Raw genomic sequence first — 19991 nt, 5'->3', positions numbered from 1 at the left:
ATGAAACAGCAGTTCCCATTGCGGCTCAGGGGTTAAGAACCTGACATAGTGCCTGTTATGACATGTCTTCAATTCCAGGCCTCACTCAGTGGGTTAAGGATCCAGCCTTGCCACAAGCTTAGACATAGGTGCAAATGCAGCTTGGATCCCACATTGCCATGGCTATGGCATAGGGCTCTCACCTGCAGCTCCAATTCGACCCCTAGCCCTGGAAATTCCATATGTCACAGGTGCATCCCTATAAAGAAAAGAGAAGCAAACAAAAATTTCTAAAATGTAAATTTTAGAACTAAAAAATAGAACATCTGAAATTTAAAATTCAATTGATGGGCCTAATGGCAAAACAAAGATGAAAGGAAGAATTTGAATTTGAAATTGGATCAATAGAAAATCACCCAATTTTAAAAAGAGATGAAAAAATTGAAAAAATTAACAGAACCTCAGGGACTTGTGAAATAACTTCAAAATGCCTCACTCAGAGAGAGAATGGGGGCACAAAAAATTTTTTTGAAGGAGGAAAGTACCAGAAACAATATTAAATTTTTGAAAAGTGTAAATTCATGTATTCAATAAGCTCAAAAAAGTCAAACAAGATTAATATGAAGAAACTCATGCCCCAATATATTATAATCAAAATATTGACCTGCACAGACAAATAGAAAAGTTAGAAAGCAATCAGAAAAAAACATTACAGTGTATATAGAGAACAAGAGATAAATTATCATAGGTTTTTCACCAGAAACCATGGAGGCTAGGAGACAATAGACATCTTTTAAGTGTTAAACAAAATTCAAATTCACACAGAATTTCAAATTCAGCAAATATTCTTAAAGAGTAAAAGTGAAACAAAGACAGTTTATAGATAATGAAAAACTAGGAAATTTGTCACCACCAGATTTGTACTAAAAGTACAACAGAACAAAATTAAAATTAAAAAATCTTAAAAAGTACTTTTTTTTGTCTTTTTGTCTTTTTATAGGGCCGCACCTGTGGCATATGAAGGTTCCCAGGCTAGGGGTCTGATCGGAGCTGCGGCTGCTGGCCTATGCCAGAGCCACGGCAACGCCAGATCTGAGCCATGTCTTGGACCTACACCACAGCTCACAGCAATCCTGGATCCTTAACCTACTGAGCAAGGCCAAGGATTAAACCCACAACCTCATGGTTCCTGGTCGGATTCGTTAACCACTGAGCCATGATGGGAACTCCCAAAAGTACTCTGCATTGCATACAAAATATCAAAAGGAATATTAGACTTTGAGGAATGACTGAAGAGTATAATATAATAAATATATGAATAAATATAAAATACTTTTAATTTCAATTTCTGTAGAATACATACAACTGTTCACAGCAAAAAAAAAAAAGTATTGTCTTGTGAGATTTGTGGGCAGGTATAATACATATAATAATTATGTATGTATTTATATGTAGGTATAATACATATAATAACTTAAAGTATGGTAAGATGGAGAGTATATGGACCTACACATTACAATATTTCTTCTTTTATTATTTAATATTATATAGACTGTGAAAAGTTAATGGATAGAGCAAATTTAAAATGAACAGGAAGATAACTTTAAACCAATAAGTATACTAAAATGGAAATTAAAATATTTAAAAAATTTTAAAAAGTCAGGATAAGGGGGTGAGGGGTGAGAGAGGTTAAAACGCACACACATAAACACAAAGAATAAAATGGTAGGCCATTTTCTAAACCCAATCATCATCAATAAATATGTTAAATATTAATTGGTTAAACACTCCATTTAAAAAGCACAAATCATCAAAATGAGCTAAAAACTCAAGACTCAATGAAATACTATCTATTAAAGACACATCTTAAATATAAATAAAAGTTTAAAAATAAATGGACCTAAAAAGACACACCATATAAAGAGCAAGCACAGTAAGGATGAAATGGTTGTAATAATATCAGATAAAATAGATCTCAAAATATTGAAGACCATTTCCTAATAATAAAAGGGTCAATTCATCAGAAAGTACAGCCACCATAAATGGGCATGTGTCTAATAACAGAACCTTAAAATACATGAGTAAAAAATTGACAGCCCTCTTTTCAGCAAATAAGGGAAAAGCTAGACAAAAGCCAGTAAATACATAGAATAGAATAACTGGACATATTATTCATTTCTACCTAGTTTGTATTTATAGAACTTTATATCCAAAACTGCATAATACATATTATTCTCAAGTGCACATGGTAAATTCACTAAGATAAACCATATGTTAGACTATAATGCAGGTTTCAGTGATTTCAAAGAATTAAAGTCATACAATGTATGAACTTCTAGTACTAAAAGATTAAATTAGAAATCAGTAACAATGACATAGCTAGGATAATCACAAACATTTGGAAACTTGATGACAGTCTTCTCAATAATCTAAGGGTCAGAAGAAATCACAGAAGAATTAGAAACTATTTTAAACTGAAGGATAATGAAAGTATAAGATATAAATATTTGTGAGATACAGTTGAAATAGTGCTTAGAGGAAAAAATACAGTTTTTAGTGCTTATATCAAACAAGAAAAGCGAAGACCAGCAATTAATGATCTTGAGAATCTAGAAAAAGGAGAGCAAAGTAAACCCAAAGCAGATAGAAAAAAGAAAATAAAATTAAGAGCAAAAAACAATAAAATAGAAAGCAAACAATAAGTAGAATAATAGAGCCAAGAGCTTGTTGAATCAGCAGCATCTTGGGAGCCACTGGGGCACAGGTTCGATCCCCAGCCTGACACAGTAGGTTGAAGATCCAGCGTTGCTAAAGCTACAGTTGAGATCACAACTGCAGCTCAGATATGATCTTTGGCCCAGGAACTCTATATGCCACAGGGTGGCCAAAAAAGAAAAAAAAAAGTTAACAACTTAAATGAGATAAATATATTCTTGAAAGCTAGCAAAGTATAATCAAGGAGAAACAGATTACATGATAGCTGTTAAAGAAATGCAATTCCTTGTTAAAAATTCTTCCTATAAAGAAAAACTCTAGACCCAGATGTCTCTAGCGGTGAATTCTGCCAAACTTAAAGAAGAAAAAAATACGAATTCCATAAAAGCTGCTCCAGAAAATAGGAGATAAGTGACATTATCCTGATGCTAAAACATAATGAAATATCACAATGAAAGAAAACTACAAGTCCATACCTTCCATGAACATAGATTTTAAAAATCTTGACAAATTTTAAGTGAATCAAACCCAGCAATATATCAAAAAAATAATACATCATGACCAAGTGAGGTTTATGCCAGTAATGCAAAGTTACTTTAACATTTAAAGAGAAACCAATGCAATTTACCATATTAACAGAACAAAAGAGGAAAAAACCAAATGCAGAAAAAAAAAATCACTTGATAAAATTCCACACCCATTCATGATAAAAATTCTCAAAGAAAAACTATGAATTGAAGGAAACCTCTTCCACGTGGTAATGGACACCTAGGGAAAAACTTACAGCTATCATACTTATTGATGAAATAATGAATGCTTTCCCCTTAAGATCAGGAAGAAGGCAAGGATATCTGCTCTAACACTAGTGATGCTAGCAGTTGCAATAAATTATGAAAAATTTAAAGTTGTAAAGCTCAGAGAAAAAAAAGAAGGAAAACTATCTCTATTTGCAGATGACATGGTTATTTATGGAGAAAATCCCCAGGAAGACACAAAACAACTACTAGAACTAATGAGTGAACATAGCAAGATCTCAGAATATAAATTTAAATTTCTAAAAATCAGATTATAATCAAAATTAATTGAATTTTTACATACTAACAGCAAATAACAGTAACACAATTTTTAAACTTAATTTCTAATAGCACCAAAAAAATGAAAATATCCTTAGGAATACATTTAATGAAATCTATTAAGATTCCTATACTGAAAAGTATAGAATACTATTAAGATAAATTAAACATATAAATAAATGAGATATATGATATTCATGGATTAGAATACAGTTATATAATTATAACTAATAATTATATAATTATAATTAAGATGTCTCTCTCCAAATTTATCTGTTTTCAACATAATGCCGATAAAAATTCCAACAGAACTTTTTAATAGAAAAGTATAAGTATGTCAGGTCTTTCTGCATTATTTCTCTCAATTCTTGCCCCCACACAACAAAGATTTGGAGATGCAGGAAGTCTGGCATTTTACAAGTTTATTAAAGGGAAAGTACATTTTCAGAGAGAGAGAGAGCTCACATACAAAGTTAAAAGAGGGCCCGACTCACTCTACAATCATTTTTATGTCTCATGCTATGGATCTTATTTGCATGGGGAACAGGTTACACAGAAGCAGGGTGAGAAATGACTGACAGACATTTCTTCTCTATAGTAAGGAATGAGCAGCCCAGGCTGTTCAAGGCGGGGAAAGGGGCATTAAAATGAGACATGGGAGTTCCCGTCGTGGCGAAGTGGTTAACGAATCCGACTAGGAACCATGAGGTTGCGGGTTCGGTCCCTGCCCTTGCTCAGTGGGTTAACGATCCGGCGTTGCCATGAGCTGTGGTGTAGGTTGCAGACACGGCTCGGATCCTGCGTTGCTGTGGCTCTGGTGTAGGCCGGTGGCTACAGCTCCGATTCGACCCCTAGCCTGGGAACCTCCATATGCTGTGGGAGCAGCCCAAGAAATAGCAACAACAACAACAACAACAACAACAAAAAAAAGACAAAAGATAAAATGAGACATGGCCAGAGGCTTTTGGGTTTAATCTCCTTGAAGGGGACTTAAAGCCTATAACAAGTTGATTATAAAATAATTGAAATATATATGATGAAAATGACAAAGAACAAAGTTGGCATACTTACCCTGACTTCAAGACTTACTCTAAAGACAGACATATAGATCAGTTCGTACAGAATAGGGAATCAAGAACAAGGCTCTTAGAGTTCCCATTATGGCTCAGCAGAAACAAATCTGACTAGTATCCATGAGGATGCAGGTTTGATCCCTAGCCTCACTCAGTGGGTAAAGGATCCAGAGTTGCCATGAGCTGTGGTATAGGTCGCAAATGCAGCTTGGATCCGGTGTTGTTGTGGCTGTGGCACAGGCCAGCAGCTGTAGCTCCAATTTGATCCCTAGCCTGGGAACTTCCATATGCCAAGGGTGCAGCCCTGAAAAGACAAAAAAAAAAGCTCTTATACATATGGTCAATTAGCTTTCAACAAAGATGCTGAGGTAACTAAATGAATAAAGAAAATCTTTTCAACTAGATATGCCTATGTGGGGAAATGAACATTGAGCCTTACCTTACACATAAAAAAAATATATATAAGAATTGTCCATATACTTAAATGTGATGCAAACAAATGAAAAACAAAGACGAAAATCTCTGCAACCCTGGGGTAAGAAACAGTTTCTTCAAATACAGAAACCATACTAACTATTAAAAGAAATTTGTACATTGGATCTCATCAAAATTTAAAATATTTGCTCACTAATGGCTTTAAGAATATGAAAAGATAAGCCACATGATGAGATAAAATATTCACAATCTGACAAAGGACTAGTATTTGAAATGCATCAAGAACTATAACAATGCAATAAGAAAAAGGAAATGACAAAATTAAATTGTAGACAAAAGACTTAAATAGACACTTCACAAAAGAATATAAACAATTACACATATAGGGGGAAATGCTCAAATCCCAAGTAATCAGGGAAATCCAAATTAAAAACACTAAGTACCAACCAGCTTCTGGAGGCAGTAATGACGAGATGAAAGGGGTGGGAGCAGTGCTCAGTTAACATGGCAGTGAGGGCCCCCTGAGTGATTCTGTAGTCTGATTTTGACAAGATTCTGGCCATGTCATCTCTAGGGCCAGTTCCCAGTGCACACCCCCCATCTGAGCAATTCCATAAACTACGCAATATCTTTTCAATAAATTCCTGTCTATTTAAATCATCAAAATCACATTCTTCTATATAACTAAGCACACTGACTGACTCAAACAACTGCTTTCTGAAAATTATTTCTATAGAAGATTTAAAAAAGGCAGAAAGCATCCATCTTGGTTTTCAATTAGACTCAAGAAATTAAGGACACCAATCAAGCAAATTAAAGTCAAAAATCTCAGGTGTCAGATGCAATTTAAAAAAAAAAACAGGTGAATGAAATCCAGGCAGGGACATAAAAATAAGTTGGCTGAGATGAGAAGGAAACTAAAAATGAAGTAACAGAACTAAAATTTCCATTAGAAGCAGAAAATACAATGGTACACACTGTAGAAAATCAAATTCATGGCTTAAAAACAAATTTGAAAAGTCTTTCAGGAAATACAAAGGAAAGAAGAGAAGAGAAAATATAAAATAAAAATATATGAAGCACTTTTTTCAATCATCATTTTGCCTTATTAATTCCTTCCTAGCCCTTATTGCAATCTACGATGACTTGTCTCTTCATCCTCTGTCTCTGCCCACCAGTCAACTCCTTGAGGGCACTGTCTGTGTTTTCACAGTTGTGTTCTTAGCACCGAACACAATGCCTGGCCTGCAGGTGTACTCAGTGAATGTTTATTCAATAAGTAAATTAACAGATTTATTTTTTCTCATTATTTATTTATCAACAAAACACTTACAGCACTAAATGTCTGGCATAGTTCTAAGTGCTATACAAATAACACCATATAATTCTAAGACCAACTTCCTGGAGTCTATTTTTATCACCAGTTTATAGATTGAGAAATGAAAATACAGATTCATGAAATAACTAACCCAAGGTCATCCAGCTGGTAAATAATACAATCAGGGCTTAAGGCAAGGCATTCTGATTCCAGTCTACATAATCTTCAGCACTGTACTTTCAACCCAATATAATTAATACATATGATCCTTTTCAGCAACTTTATCTGTGACCTCTGGTTGTTTTCAGAAAACTGGAGAGACCATAAATGACTCATGTTATTTGGTACAGACTAATAATTTTAGCTACTTTTAAAAATGTATTTCAAGCTCATAGCAGGAGCAGCCAGGAACCCAGGCTTCTGCTGGGGAAGGCTTGGTGCTCCATGTCAGGGCCTGGGAGAGGGACTGTCTTACAGCAAGATACACAGAATTGGGGGATCCCAGGTCCCAGACGGTGGGGGAAAAGTCTGGATAAGAATTCCCTTATGAAGTTTGCTCACTACTTTTTTTCCTGCCTTACAACTCCAATCACTTCCACATTGCAATTAGAATTGCTTTCTAAAACCCAAATCTGGAGATGGGATTAAGATGGTGGAATAAAAGGACTGGAGTGCAACTTCTCTCCTGAAAACAACAAAATTCACAACTAAAGGCTGAGCAATCTTCACCCAAATGGACCAGAAATTTTCAAAAAGATACCCTACTCCAGAAGATAAAGAGGAGGCCACATCAAGAGGTAAGAGGGGCAATTATTCAATATAAGCAATCCCATACCTCCTGGGCGGGAAGCCCCACAGACTGGAAACTAATTGGTTCACAGAGACTCACCTACAGGAGTGAGAGTTCTGAACCCCACATCAAACTCCAACATGTGGGGACCTGGCACTGGGAGAAAGAGCCCCTGGAGCATCTGGCATTGAAGGCCAATGGGGCTTGTGCACAGGAGGTCCGCAGGACTGGAGAAAACACAGACCCCATTCTTAAAAGGTGCACACGCACTTTCACGGGCACAGGGTCCCAGGGCAGAGCGAGGTCTCCATAGGAATCTGGGTCAAACCTGACTACAGTTCTTAGAGGACGTCCTGGGAAAACAGGGGGGAATGTGGCTTGTTGTGAGGAAAGGACATTGAAAACAAAGCTCTTGGGAATATTCCACAGCTGCCTTTCTCTGGAGGTGGCAATTTTGGGAAACTCTGGCCCCACGCATCAGTCAGTGCTGAGAAGCCCCAGAGCAAACAACAATCCAGGTGGGATCACAGTCCCACCCCTCAGTAAACAGGCTACCTAAAGACCCCTCAGGCACACGGCCACCTCTAATCCCATCAAGAGACTAAGCCCCACCCACCAGAGGGATTAGAATCAGCTCCAACTACCAGTGGGCAAGCATGAGTCCCTCCCATCAGGAAGCCTACAGCAAACCCCTGTACCAACTTCAGCAATAAGGGGGGCAGACACCAGAAGTAAGAGAGGCTACAACCCTATTATCTTAAAAAAAAGTCACCACACCAAAAACCTACAAAATTTATAAGACAGAGAACTATAACTCAGATGAGGGAGAAAGGAAAAACCCCAGAAAATCAGCTGAGCAATGAGATACTCAGCCTCCAGGAAAAAGATGTTAGATTGTTGATGCTGAAGATGATGCAAGACTTTGGAAATATACTGGAGACAAAGATGGATAACGTACAGGAAACACTGAGAAAAGAGATACAAGATATAAAACTTAAACAGGAAGAGATACAAAATACAATAACTGAAATAAAAAATTCACTAGAAGCAGCTAACAGCAGAATATAGGAGGCAGAAAAACAAGTAAGTGAAGTGGAGGACAGATGAGTGGAAACTATGGATGCAGAACAGAAAAAAGAAAAAAGATTGAAAATAAATGAAGACAGTCTCAGAGAACTCTGGGACAATGTTAAACACACCAACATCCATATTATACGGGTGCCAGAGGAGAAGAGAGAGAGAAGGGGACAGAAAAAATATTCCAAGACATAATAGCCGAAAACTTCCCTAACATGGGAAAGGAACCACTCACTCAAATCCAGGAAGCACAACGAGTACCACATAAAATAAACCCAAGGAGGAATACACCAAGACACATATTAATCAAACTGACCAAAATTAAAGACAAAGAGAAAATCTTGAAAGCAGCTAGGGAAAAGAAACAAATCACACAAGGGAACCCCAATAAAGTTATTAGCATATTTTTCAGCAGAAACTCTGTGGCTAGAAGGGAGTGGTATGATATACTTAATGTGAGGAAAGGAAAAAACCTCCAATCAAGATTACTTTACCCAGGAAGGCTCTCATTCACATTTGAAGGAGAAATCAAAACATTCACACATAAGCAAAAGCTGAGAGAATTCATCAACACTAAACCAGCCTTACAACAAATACTAAAGGAACTTCTCTAGGCAGAAAAGACAAGACGGCAACAGGGAACAAAAATAACACAAATGACAAGGCTCACCAGTAAAGGTATATATACAGTAAAGATACAAAATCATCCATGCACAATTATACTACCAAATTCAGAAAGCATGAGAAGAGGTGGGTACAAATGGAGGACACTGGAGATGAACTTGCAATTAAGAGAACAACAACTTAAAACAATCTCATATACATATAGACTCTTATATCAAAACTTCAGAATACCTGCAAACCAAAAATCTACAACTGATACACAAACAAAGAAAAATCAACTCAAATACAACACTAAAGATAGCTATCAAACCAGAAGAGGAGAGAACAAGAGAAGAAGGGAAGAAAAAAGCAGCAAAAACAAACCCAAAGCAATTAATAAAATGGCAATAAAAACATACATATCAATAATTGCCTTAAATGTTAATGGGCTAAACACCCCAGCCAAAAGACATAGACTGGCTGAATGGATACAAAAACAAGATCCATATATATGCTATCTTCAAGAGACCCATTTCACTTCTATGGACACACACAAATTGAAAGTGAGAGGATGGAAGAAAATAGTCCATGCCAACGGGAATCAAAAGAAAGACAGAGTAGCAATACTCATAACAGACAAAATAGACTTTAAAATGAAGACTATTCTAAGGGACAAGAAAGGTCACTACATAATGACCAAAGGAACAATCCAAGAAGAAGATAGAACAATTTTAAACATCTACGCACCCAACATAGGTTCACTGCAATAGATAAGGCAACTGCTAACAACCTTAGAAGGACAAATCAACAATAACACAATCATAGTGGGGGACTTTAACACCTCACTTACAGCAATGGACAGATCATCCAGACAGAAAATCAATAAGGAAACACAGGCCCTGAATGAAGCATTAGACCAGATGGACTTCATAGAAATTTATAGGACATTCCATCCAAAAGCAACAGAATACACATTCTTCTCAAGTGCACATGGAACATTCTCTAAGATTGAGCACATCCTGCACTACAAATCCAACCTTGGTAACTTTCAGAAAATTGAAATCATATGAAGCATCTTCTCCAGCCACAACGCTGTATGATTGGAAATCAACAACAAGAAAAAAAACTGCAAAAAACACAAACACGTGGAAACTAAACAACATGCTACCAAACAAACAACCAATGGATCACTGAAGAAATCAAGAGGAAATTAAAAACTACCTAGAGGCAAATGACAACAAAGATACGACACTGCAAAACCTATGAGATGCAGCAAAAGCTGTTCTAAGAGGAAAGTTTATACCAATACAAACCCACCTCAGGAAACAAGAAAAACCTCTACTAAACAAGCTAACTTTACATCTAAAGCAGCTCGAGAGAGAAGATCACACAAGACCTAAAGTTAGTAGAAGGAAAGAAATCATAAAGATCAGAGCTGAAATCAATGAAATAGAAACAAAGAAAACCACTGAAAAGATCTATGAAACAGAAAGCTGGTTCTTGGAAAAGATCAACAAAATTGATAAACCCTTAGCCAGACTTATCAAGAAAAAAAAGAGAGAAGACAAATCAATAAAATTAGAAATGAAAAAAGAGAAGTAACAATGGACATCACAGAAATACAAACGATCATAAGAGACTACCATAGGCAACTACATGCCAATAAAATGGAAAACCTAGAAGAAATGGACAAATTCTTAGAAAAGTACAATCTTCCAAGACTAAACCAAGATGAAATAGAAAAGATGAAAGGACCAATCACAAGCACTGAAATTGAAACTGTGATTAAAAAACTTCCAACAAACAAAAGTCCAGGACCAGATGGCTTCACAGGTGAATTCTATCAAACATTTAGAGAAGAGCTCCTTCTGAAACTATTTCCAAAAATGGCAGAGGAAGGGATATTTCCAAACTCATTCTATGAGGCCACCATCACCCTGATACCAAAACAAGACAAAGATACCCTAAAAAAGAAAACTATAGGCCAATTTCACTGATGAACATCGATGCAAAAATCCTCAACAAAATACTAGCAAACCACATCCAACAATACATTAAAAGGATTGTACATCATGATCAAGTGGGATTTATCCCAGGGATGCAAGGGTTCTTCAATATCTGCAAATCCATCAGTGTGATACACCACATTAATAAACTGAAGAATAAACACCATATGATCCTCTCAATAGATGCAGAAAAAGTCTTTGACAAAATCCAACACCCATTCCCGATAAAAACCCTTCAGAAAGTGGGCATAGAGGGAACCTACCTCAACATGATAAAGGCAATATATGACAAACCCACAGCGAACATCATTCTCAATGGTGAAAAGCTGAAAGAATTCCCGCTGAGATCAGGAACAAGACAAGGATATCTGCTTTTGCCACTACTCTTCAACATAGTTCTGGAAGTCCTAGCCACGGCAATCAGAGAAGTAAAAGAAATAAAAGTTATCCAAATTGGAAAGGAAGAAGTAAAACTATCACTATTTCAGATGACATGATACTACACCTAGAGAATCCTAAAGACTCTACCAGAAAACTGTTAGAGCTCATCCATGAATTTGGCAAAGGCACAGGATACAAAGTTAGTATACAGAAATCGATGGCATTTCTATACACTAACAATGAAAAATCAGAAAGAGAAATTAGGGAAGCAATTCCGTTTACCATTGCATCCAAAAGAATAAAATACCTAGGAGTAAACCTACCTAAAGAGACAAAAGACCTGTACTCTGAAAACTATAAGATACTGATGAAAGAAATCAAAGATGACACAAACAGATGGAAAGACATACCATGCTCGTGGATTGGAAGAGTCAATATTACCAAAATGACTATACTACCCAAGGCAATCTATAGATTCAATGCAATCCCTCTCAAATTACCAAGGACATTTTTCACAGAACTCAAACAAAATAGTTTAAAGTGTGTTTGGAAGCACAAAAGACCCAAAATAGCCAAAGATATCCTGAAAAAGAAAAATGGAGCTGGAGGAATCAGGCTCCCAGACTTCAGACTACACTACAAAGCAACAATCATCAAAACCATATGATACTGGCACAAAGACAGAAATAGAGATCAGTGGAACAGGAGAGAAAGCCCAGAATTAAACCCACACACCTACAGCAAACTCATCTATGACAAAAGAGGCAATAATATACAATGGAGAAAGGACAGTTTGTTCAAGAAGTGGTGCTGGTAAAACTGGACAGCCACATGGAAATGAATGACATTAGAACACTCCCTAACACCAGACACAAAAATAAACTCCAAATGGATTCAAGACCTAGATATAAGACTAGATACTATCAAACTTTTAGAGGAAAACAACAGCCAAACACTCTCCAACATAAATGACAGCAACACCTTCTCAGATCCACCTCTTAGAGTAATGACAATAAAAACAAAAATAAACAAATGGGACCTAATTAAACTTAAAAGTTTCTGCCTAGCAAAGGAAATTCTAAACAAAACGAAAAGACAACCCACAGAATGGGAGAAAATCTTTGCAAGTGAATCAACTGACAAGGGATTAACCTCTAAAATTTATAAACAATTTCTGCAGCTCCATACCAAAAAAACAAAAAACCACATCAAAAAATAGGCAGAAGATCTAAACAGACAGTTCTCCAAAGAAGACATACGGATGGCCGAAAAAACACATGAAAAGACATTCAACATCACTCATCGTTAGAGAAATGCAAATCAAAACCACTATGAGGTTCCACCTTTCACCAGCCAGAATGGCCATCATCCAAAAGTCTAAAAACAATAAGTGCTAGAGAGGGTGTGGAAAAAAGGAACCCTATTACACTGTTGGTGGGATTGTAAATTGGTGCAACCACTGTGAAAAACAGTGTGGAGATTCCTCAGAAAACTAAAAATAGAACCACCATTTGATCCAGCAATCCCACTCCTGGGCATCTATCCAGAGAAAACCATGACTCACAAAGACACATGTACTCCAATGTTCATTGCAGCATTATTTGCAATAGCCAAGACATGGAAACAACCTAAATGTCCATTGACAGAGGAGTGGATCAAGAAGAGGTGGTACATATACACAATGGATAATTACTCAGCCATTAAAAGGAACAAAATACCAGCATTTTTAGCAACATGGATGGACATAGAAATTATCATACTAAGTGAAGTCAGCCACACAGTGAGACACCAACATCAAATGCTTTCACTGACATGTGGAATCTGAAAAAAGGACAGGCTGAACTTCTTTGCGGAACAGATGCTGATTCACAGACATTGAAAAATTTATGGTCTCCAGAGGAGATAGTTTGTGGGGTGGGGGTATGTGCTTGGGTTATGGGATGGAAATCCTGTGAAGTTGGATTGTTGTGATCATTATACAACTACAGATGTGATAAATTCATTTGAGTAATAAAAAAAGGAAAAAAAATTTAAAAATAAAAATGTATTAATACTTACATTTTCATTATTTCATTTGCTATATTTGTGGGGGGGGTCTGTGTGAGCATGGCTTTGTTTACTTGGTAGATTTTAGTAAACTTATTTTATTTATTTATTTATTTATTTATTTTTGTCTTTTTAGGGCCACACCTGCAGCATAAGGAACTTCCCAGTCTAGGGGTTAAATCAGAGCTACAGCCGCTGGCCTACACCACAACCACAGCAATGCCCGATCCGAGCCACCTCTTTGACCTACACCACAGCTCATGGCAGCTCAGGATCCCTAACCCACTGATCCAGGCCAGGGATCAAACCTGCGTCCTCGTGGATACTGGTCAGATTTGTTTTCACTGAACCATGGCGGGAACTCTCTAATGAACTTTTATTTTAGAACAGCTTTGGATTTAGAGAAAAATTGTGAAGATATGCCACACACTACTAATGTGGAAAATCTGATACAACTGGCTTAATACTGATACATTATTATTAAATAAATTTCAGACTTTAGTCCCATTTCCTTAGTTTTATCTAACAGCCCTTTCCTATTCTAGGATCCCATCCAGGACACCTCCTTACATTTAGTCATCAGGCCACCTTAAGTTCCCTTTGGCAATGAGAGTTCCTTGGGCTTTCCTTGTTTTTGATGACTTTGACAGTATTGAGAAGTACTGGTCAGGTGTTTTGCAATATGTCTTTCTACTGGGATTTGCTTGATGAATGATTATACTGGTTTTATGGGTTTCAACTAACAAATGTGTTTTTAATGATTACACTCAAGATTGACAAAGGTGCAGTAAGAGAAGCATTCTCATATATTGTGAGAGTAAAAATTGCTACACCTTTCCTAGAAAAAAAATGTTAATAACATGATGATCTTTAATACAACCATGTGATTTCAGGTCTAAGATTCCTAAAACACTATTAGAGATAAGGTTAAGGACTGAGCCATCTTTCTGATCTCCATGTAAGAGGAATTAGATGAATAAATCTAAGACACATAACCAGGGGAAAAAAATCTTGGGAAGAAATTCTTCAAAAGTATTTTCCTATGATGAACACATATTACTTTTATGATCAAAGTAGATAATATGACTTTTTTTAAAAAAGAAAATCACATACATGTGTTTTAGCTCTGATGACCCTCTGTAGGCCAGGGTGACTTTTTTTAAAAAAGAAAATCACATACATGTGTTTTAGCTCTGATGACCCTCTGTAGGCCAGTGGTGCTAAGGTCACTTGCTGCCATCTCCCACATTCCAACTATGGCAACCCTCTGCCACAGGTAGTTCAGGGATCTGGACTTAATCTCTCTCCAGGACATGCAGGCCAGGGGTCTTTCTACCAGAGTTTCTATTTAATAGTTGACATAAGACTGTCTTCTTTCTCCATCTGTGACCAGGCTCATGGAAACCTTGTATTGTCATATCTCTGGTTCTTCCTTCATCCTCAGCTGGATCAAGCCCAAGGTCCTCATGCTGACAATTCTGACAATTTTGAAGCTAAGAATATCATTTGCCTTAGGTTAGGGATATATCTTTTTACTAGAACCTATTACATGCCCAATTTTCTCAGAAAGGTGACAGCAAAAGGGTGAACATCATCTGGTTTGAAATGAATTAAGAAGCAATGCCCCTATCTATCATCCATCTATCTATCTATCTATCTATCTATCTATCTATCTATCTATCTATCTATCATCTATCTATCCCACCTAGCATAATTTTGCCTTTAATGCAAAACTGGAAAAAATAATCCCTGGGATTGTTGGCATTTGATACCACATTGTACACAGAAAAACATGTATGTTTATAGTAGGAAGGATGGCTTCTTTGCCTGATTTGCTTAGCTAGCCAAGCTTCTGCTTTCTTAGTGTCCACAATTCTCCCGATATTTGGTCAACCAGTGCTGCCCCAATCTCAGATTCCACTACTTTCCTTAGGGTTGTTTATGTCTGTCTGTTGAGTTGTCTGAAGACCACATCATATCTAATTCATCTTGTTTTCACCTTTTGCTCCTGTGTTCACTGCGTTGAATTAAATTTTTAAAAATAAATTGTCCCATACAATCAGACTAATTTTTTCACCATTGCCCTGAACATGCCTCACTCACGTCCACCCCTGCCCCTGTCTTCACACCATTTCCCAGGCCCAGCCTAGCTCTTTGACCTTCACTTCACATTCACATCTTTGCCAGCTCTTCAGGTTCGAGATAATTCTGTGTCCTTCCATGAATTTTCCCCTCCTAATTTTGCTAGTCCCTTCTTCGATTTACTAAGGTTCTATTCATATATGGTTACACACTATCATACAGTGTCCCCTATTAATATCAAGTCTGAGTCTCAGTCAGCATCAATTAGTTGAAAGTCCTCAAATTTTATAAAAGAGACCTAGAGCTGCAAACCAATGTTGCTGTTACCATCTAAGTCAAGGGATTTATGCTCTTTGAGCCTCTGTTTACCATCTGAAAAATGGGGAGGATAGCTCAAAGGAACTGTGCAAAGATGAAAAGAAATAATACATATTTTTAAAAGCCAAAATAAAAATGACCTTTTGTTATTGTTACCATTATTTGATCCTTTCTCCCCCAAAGGGTTCATGGTTTCCTGATACTATGACACACCTCTGCATCTTCCCAGGCATTTCACCCAATATTTCCCACACAGCACACTGACTTGGAAGTCAGAAGACGTGCCTTATTTACTATATGACCTTGAACATCTCACTTGACCTTTCTGTGTTTCCCTGCCTGATAAATAAGAATCGTAGTACCATAATCTCCTCTACTTATGTTACACCATTGTTAGAAACAACAGATAGATGATGAGGTATAGGACTTTGTAATTTATAAAGCACCTTCAACCTGTAAAATGTGACTGTTAGCCTTCATTATCATCAAATATATACAATATATATGTAATGACTTGGATTACTTTTAGCCTCTTTGCAAATTTTGCTTAGTACAGTTTACCACCCCCTAAGTCTTCCCATGAGAAGAAAAAAAAAAAAAGAAAAAGCAGCTCTCTCCCTGAGCTACACTCACACCAACTCTGACCTATCATATCCAACATTAGATGTTAGCTTTTACTCTCTTATGGGTGCCATGGTTCATACTTCTCTGTGCCTTGGCTACTAGGAGCCCAGATCCAGACATGAACACCTCTAGCAACTATACAGAGCATCTAGGCATGCATTCCTACACTAACTGTGCTCCTGGCTTCTTCTCTTTCCACAATTTTAATTTTCCTTGTACTTTCCATTTTCTCTTTTACCTTGTTACACAAAAGCCACCCCCAAGTTCCTTTTGAGGTGAAAAAGAACAAAATTCTGCAATCAAAGCTCCATTGAGTCACTAAAGACAATGCCCTGTTTTCTTCTTGCAGGTCAGCTATGATTCCATGGCAACAGTGAAAATCTCTGTGGTCATTTAACAGCTCAATGCCAACAGGAATGGCTGTGAAGACTATTCACAAAAATTAACACAACAGTTTTCTTCCCTGTGTGAATGCAACTTTGTAATGTGACTTTGCAGCAATTCACATCAAAAGGTGGAAGCTACTTCCCTACTCCTTGAATCTGGGTGGATTTTCTGACTTGTTTGAGTGAATAAAATGCAATAGAAGTAAAGTTATGACAGTTTCAAAATTTGAGAGAAATTGCGAAGCTCCCCATCTCTCTTGGAATCCCATCCAGCCATCAAGTGAATGAGCTCAGTTATCAATTGGATAAGGAAAGACAACTGCTCTCATCCCTCACCCCCCAAAAACAGAGCCATCTAGTGAGCAGGAAGTTAATGCAAGACTAAAGCCATCCAATATCAGAAGAACCACTCAGCTGAGCCTAGCCCGAGCTGCTAATCCACAGAATCATAATCTCAACACGTGTTTGATGTTTTAAATCACAATATTTTAGGAAAGTTTGTAAGCAGTAAAAGCCAACTAAAACAGTGGCTGAGAATATTCACAAAGCTGGAAAGTAATAATTCATCCAAAGGAAAATAATCATGTGAGGGTTGTGAATACTATAAAGACATGGAACATAATCAGAATCTTTTTAGGACGATTAGCAAATTTGAGATTGGAGGACTAGAGGTTTATTAACACATTCTTTTTTTTTTTTTTTTTTTGAGCAAGTTACTTAACCCATCTGACCTTTAATGTCCTAACCTTTAAAATGGGTTTAGGGGAGTTCCCATTGTGGCTCAGTGGTTAATGAATCCAACTAGGAACCATGAGGTTGCAGGTTCGATCCCTGGCCTTGCCCAGTGGGTTAAGGATCCGACATAGCTGTGAGCTGTGGTGTAGATCACAGACATGGCTCAGATCCTGCGTTGCTGTGGCTCTGGTGTACATAGGCCGGCAGCTACAACTCTGATTAGACCCCTGGCCTGGGAACCTCCATATTCCACGGGTGCAGCCCTAGAAAAGGCAAAAAGACGAAAAAAAATGGGTTTAGTAAAACCTACCTCATAGCGTTGGTCAGTATGTAAATCACAAAGCACAGTACTGATACATATGACCTTGATAAACAGCAGCTAGTTGGACAAATGTTTGACTTTGCTGTTCAAACATATATTTTTCTGCTAGAGTCCTACTAACAGCTTATTATTGAGAATTCTTGAATTTACTACTATTCTAATGAGTCCCTGTTTTTGAGAGTACCTAGAAGTCAGGGATCTTGTCTCTTTTACTCTACGTAAGCCACAGAACTAAAAAAGCAAAGAATGAAAAAAATAATAGAATATACCTTAGTAAAACTCTAATCTTAAAACTATTAATTTTCAAAACCATAAAGAACAAAGCTCCTCATATTGCAAATGATGAAAATGAGGTTCAGTGAATATGTGGAAACTCTAGGCATGAACCCAGGCCGTCTTCTCTAAGTCACCTTCTCTTGCCACAATTCAGAACATTACCGTCTTCACCACAGGAACCCTTAGAAATATTTGACCATGGCGATAGCAATATATATATATGCATACATGTACACACAGACATACCTCCTAGAGGAAACCTTCCGAAGTCATTTGTCATTTCTCATCCATTCTTTTGGCCAGAAATCCAGATTAGCTTTTGTCACTGCCATATCATCAGGCCAGCTTCACTCAAGACCCACTTATTGTCTGCAAATGTTGCTATAATTAAATCCAAGTGGCCGCTGTGAGTTATCATCACGTACCCTCTCCAGCCATTAGTCAGATTTCTAGGGCTGCAGTGCTTTCTAAAAGAGGTCACTCACTCTTCTCTTTCCCCCTGGCTAACCCAGGAGGTTTTCGTTTCCTTTTCTTGGGCAAGGAACTTTTAAGCCAAACTCATTTTCGGGCAATGGGCCAAGCTTCCCATTTATCCCAGTGACCTTACAGCAGCCAGAAGGTCTCTCACCAGCATTGCTGCTGGGGGGTGTGGAGTGTTGGGGAGGGGATGAGGGGGAGTGAAGGGGAGAGCTCTGATAGCAGAGGACTAGGGGCTGTTTCTAATAGAGAGCAGAACTGCCCTCATCATCACCATAATCCATGGACATCAGAATCAGAAACCCCTCATGTTTATGCAGCACAATATTGTACTTCAGCTCTCTGAACACTTCCAACAATCCTTCCAACTAGAGTAAAGAAAACTGTAGAATCTTCAAGCTGGATGGAATCATCAGAATCTCCTGGTCCTTACAAGTGAAGAATATGAGACCCCATCAGGGAACGTCACCAGCCCACAGCCATTTAGTGGGTGAATAACACAACACATCCAGACTCAGGTCTCGTTCCCATCCAAATCTCAGTTCAGGAAGCATCTCACTCTTTGTTCCCAGGATCCCAGGAGACTAATAAGCAACCGTAAGGGAATGTATCTTGAGGCTGTTCCTCTAAGAAACCGCATCACCACCATTTCTAATCAACATGACTCACCTGGAGTTGACCTTCCTTCCCAGTTCCAAGGAAAAGCACATGGCCCAGTAATTTAGAACACACACACCCTCCTCCTGGCCATAATGATTCATTCAGGGATAATTATGACCTGAATAAGGCTAAGGAGAATCACCCCCAGGATTTTTGCTAGAGATTTTAGAAAAGAATTTACTCTGCATTCTCTGGCATTATAAATTGTAAGGACTATAAAAACCTTGAGCTGCTAGAGGTCACTTTGCCACTAGTTAAAGGGGAAAAAAAAAAAAAAAAAAAACTTCCTTAGAGTACATCCAACACAGAAACATTATATGAGCACCTGGATTCAACTATGTCTGAAGACCTAGACTTTTATTTACATGTGTCAATAAATTTTATCTTTTTTTAGCAATAGTTTGAGTTGTGTCGTCATTTTTATCCAAGTGAATCCTAATACACCAACTTTTCTCAATTACTTTCAATTGTGAATGAAACTTTAAGCCTCTTTCAGTGCAACACAGCTTGTAATATGATGATTGACAATAGGAGCACCCCTTCCCTATCCACTTACACACCTATACCCAGTGGACTCTCTAAATGGAGTTGCTCTCTGAGTCACCCACAGTACTA

At 37.5% G+C, this 19991-nt stretch overlaps 1 long non-coding RNA gene across 11 annotated transcripts in view; it reads right to left on the bottom strand.

Annotated features, from left to right (window-relative positions):
* The window catches only part of LOC110256021 (uncharacterized), a 494788-nt gene that overhangs the window by 451607 nt on the left and 23190 nt on the right, over positions 1 to 19991 (bottom strand). For 6 of the 11 annotated variants that reach the window (XR_014825659.1, XR_014825658.1, XR_014825666.1 and 3 more), the window contains exon 1: positions 18486 to 18635. The exons of 1 other annotated variant lie outside the window; for it this stretch is intronic. This is a non-coding gene — a long non-coding RNA (uncharacterized LOC110256021). Of the gene's footprint in view, positions 1 to 18485; positions 18636 to 19991 lie in introns of those variants that run through there. 4 more of the 11 variants (XR_014825663.1, XR_014825671.1, XR_014825665.1 and 1 more) reach the window with 1 other exon arrangement.

Source organism: Sus scrofa, chromosome 1 (genome assembly GCF_054392235.1).
Source record: "Sus scrofa isolate SSC_HxYL_T2T_F1_AM1 chromosome 1, Sscrofa_HxYL_maternal_Yorkshire_Landrace_v2.0, whole genome shotgun sequence".
Lineage (NCBI taxonomy): Eukaryota > Metazoa > Chordata > Mammalia > Artiodactyla > Suidae > Sus > Sus scrofa.
This window is presented reverse-complemented; position numbering and strand designations above follow the sequence as displayed.